This window comes from Lissotriton vulgaris, chromosome 2_1 (genome assembly GCF_964263255.1).
Source record: "Lissotriton vulgaris chromosome 2_1, aLisVul1.2, whole genome shotgun sequence".
NCBI lineage: Eukaryota > Metazoa > Chordata > Amphibia > Caudata > Salamandridae > Lissotriton > Lissotriton vulgaris.
The window spans coordinates 1,595,010,396-1,595,014,108 of record NC_141687.1 but is presented as its reverse complement, the minus strand read 5'-3'; the positions used below and the strand labels follow the sequence as shown (position 1 = coordinate 1,595,014,108).

Below are 3,713 nucleotides of genomic sequence, written 5' to 3'. Positions count from 1 at the left end.
ACCTCCGACGGTCAGGAGAGCAGGTTGGTCCTAGTCACCTCCCTGTTCTCACAGCAGTTTTTGCCACATTTCTTTAAGTCCTCAGTTTAAGGTTTAGGCAATCTGGGCACCTCTAGCACCACAACCAAGGGTCCAGGAGTCGTGGTAAACCACTTCGGGGTTTAGGATTTACTCAGGTTGGATCCAGGTGCAGGATCAAGATGGTGGGAGTAATTTGTGTCCCTGTGGCTTTGAACAGGAGGCCATCAGACAAGATTAGAGTCACACTGATAGTCCTGGGTTCAGATGAAGACACAGAGCTCAATAGTAGTGCTGGCCTCTGAGGGTTCAAGGCAGGGTCCAGGCAGCAAAGCAGTCCTTCCAGGTACAGCAAAGCAGACTTGCAGAGTGCACAGCAGGTCATAGCAGCGGGCGGTCTTCTGAGAGTCCTTCTGTAGGTCCAGGAGTGATCTGAAGAGTGGGTCTGAAGGTCATATTTTGATACCCTAGAGCCCTTCCTCTGAAATGTGAAAGAAGCTTCTAGAAAGGTTATTTGAAGTGCACCGAAGTGTTTGCTTCCCTGTCCTGGCTTTAACCTGGCTAAAGTGACAGCATGGATGTGACAGGCCCTACCAGCAGATGGCGACCATTCAGGCACACCTCATCCCCATATAGTGTGACTGTCTGGGAGGACACTCGGCCATGTGGTCCAAGGCAGGCTGAAACGACTAAAGGGCAAAAAAAATGCAACTTAATAAAAGAGGCATTTTCAAATTGTAATTAAAAATCAAATTTTACTATTAAAGCGTATTTGTTTGACAATCACATAAATACTGAAAATTAACTGGCTACCAGGTCCCAATCAAAAGTTAGCACTTATGAAAGGTAATTAGGCAACCCAATTGTATCCTATGGGACAGATAGGCCTCACAGTAGTGCAAATGCATTTAATAGTTTTTCATCACCAGGACATGCACAACTTAAAAGTACATGTCCAATATTTTGATTTTAAAACACCCAGCCCTATTGCCTCCCTTAGTGGTGATCTATATGCAATAAAAAGGAGGGTTTAAGGCTTGGCAAGAGATTTATAATGCCACATCTAATTGGCAGTGTACAACTGCATTCAGGCTGCAATGGCAGGCCTGGGACATGTTCTAAAGTGCTACTTGAGTGGGTGGCACAAGAAGTGCTGCAGACCCACTGGTAGCATTTTATTTACAGGCCCTGGGAATACGCTGTACCACTCTACAAGGGACTTATAAGTAAATGAAATATGCCAGTTAGATGTAAGTGAAACAAACCATGTTTAGTGGAGTAAGCACAAGAACTTTAGCACTAATTACAAGTGGTAAACTGCAGTGAGTCGTAAGGCCAACCACAACTAATGTCAGCACAAAAATGGAGTTAATTAGGCAAGCAATATGGGGGAAGACCACCATAAGGCTGACAGGTCTAACAAGTTATTTTAATTCATGCAAATATTTTTGGCAGATATTGGGGGCCACTCCTAAAGGTACATGTAAATGTTGAGAATTAATGGCATGTAAATTCACACCAGCACTTAGGGGATACAGCTCATTCCAAATACAATTTGCAAATAGTTGGTAGAAATGTATATCTATTAGTAAGGATAAAATAGCTGTTAAATTGCAACTAGCAAATTGAAAGATATATATTGGGTATGAATCAAACAAACCTAGGGGCATATTAGCAAGAACCTTGTTAAAATTATTGCCGTTGTAGCGGCAGGAAACTGCCACTAAAACGTCCGAAAATGGGCTTGCTAATATGCGCTATAGAATTCCAATAGAAGCCCAGGTTAGATGTCCTGCACATCTAAACTGGGCTTCTATTGGAATTCCGTAATGCATATTAGCAAGCCCATTATTGCTGTTTTACCGGCAGTTTCCTGCCGATATGCCCCTTAGTTTTACAGAGTCTAGATACGGATTTCTGCTTACACCAGGTAGAACTATGACTTAAGAAGACTATTGCAGCAGGCAATGCCTGAAGAAGACAAAACATGCACAACAAACATTACAAGTGTAAGCACATACATATAGTCCAATCCCTGGAATCTGCCTTTTTCCCTTGTTATGTGAACAGTTGTTTAGAATTAAATCAGTTGTTGCCACCAAGTTGCAGACCTCCCCACTCAACAGGAATAGGAGTTTCATGGAGGAGACTGTCAGTGTAGTGATTTATATAATGTCTCATTGCATGATCTGCCTCCAAATATCCCCAGTGGAATGGAAAGAGTGGTCATGTGGCAAGAGGTCCCTTACATGTTGAATTATTTGGGGTGGAGTACTCTTCTTGTGTTTGCTGTCGTTTCTGCGGCGTTCGTCTGGCCTCTGCTCGAGCAGATTTTCTATTGCACTTGTTTTCTCGGCCTGTTATCAGCATGGTGAGGAAGATCAGGAGTGTGGCGGAGTTTGATGATATCCTGGCAAAGTCCCACTCGAAGCTGATCATCACTGCGTCTTGGTGTGGGCCATGCAGAGCGATCGCACCTGTGTTTCAGAAGTTCAGCACTGAGTTCCGTAGCGTAGTATTTCTGAAAGTGGATGTTGATGACAACCCGGTGTTGGCCGAAAGATACAGAATAGAAGCAATGCCCCCATTCTTGTTCATCAAATATTTTAAGAAGGTTGCTACAGTTAGAGGAGCTAAGGAGGCAGCAATCAAAGCAAAACTGAGCGCTCTTTGCTGATTTTACAAGTTTGTTTTGCACCATGGCAATTTGGAGCTTCACTGAACCAGGACCACGGGCGAAAGTGAAATTTGAACTCATGTTATATATTTTATAAACCTTTATTTATATAAATAAAAACTAGTTATAGCAGGCCCTTTTATTAAGGGACTGATTATTTAAACATTTTTCACGAACAGAAAGCAAAATTCCCGCAGTTACAATGTTATGTTGTGTGGGGTGGTGATTTTAATGTCTATTTGTGTAGCAATTATAAAAAAGGTATCTGCGGGCTCCAAGATGAAAATGATTCCCCTATTACACATTTCACTCACTCTAATATTGGTATCTCTTTGAATGAATGTCTTTTTTCTTTAGAACTTGAGTTTGCCAATGAAATAGTGTATCCCCCTGTCGAGTTTAAGCCGACCTTTCACGGCAGAGGCCTTTCCACCACCATCGATTACATCCTGTGTTCGCAAACCCTAAAGAATCGCTTAAACTACTTCAAAACTGGTACTGATCTTTCAAGCGATCACTACTCTAACAGTATTACCATCATCCTTAACTCAGCCTCATCAGCCCACACTAAGACTAGCCTCTTAACCCAGCAATCTCTGGCTATGGACAAAATTAACGGCTACACAGTAAAATGATCAAAGATAAATCCTAATGAGGTTACTAAAAAGATTATTCAAAAAACTCTTCCCCTAATAAACATCTGTCTAGCGGAGACCTCATCTCCTCATATGATCCTCTCTAGTTTTGTTAACATCCTAAAAGCTATCTAGCAGGAGCTCACTCGCCAACATAAGGCCCATGACAAGGACTCCCGGGGGTGGTTCGACACCCATTGCTGCAAAGCTCTCTGTGCGCTAAAAAGAGCACTTCATAGTCAAGATAGGGACGTGGCTTTAATAGCCACATTAAGAAGGAAGTACAAACTGGTCCAAAAAACCCGAAAACGGGAAACAAAAAAGAATCTTTGGGCCCAACTGCACAAGAGTACAAGAAGTAAGGATAGCTCGCTATTCTGGCG

The 3,713-nt window shown here is 42.5% G+C and overlaps 1 pseudogene; it reads left to right on the top strand.

The window, feature by feature from the left end:
- The first annotated feature begins 2,359 nt into the window (after positions 1-2,359).
- LOC147732941 (thioredoxin pseudogene) lies at positions 2,360-2,747 on the top strand (annotated as a pseudogene).
- Positions 2,748-3,713: the final 966 nt, after the last annotated feature.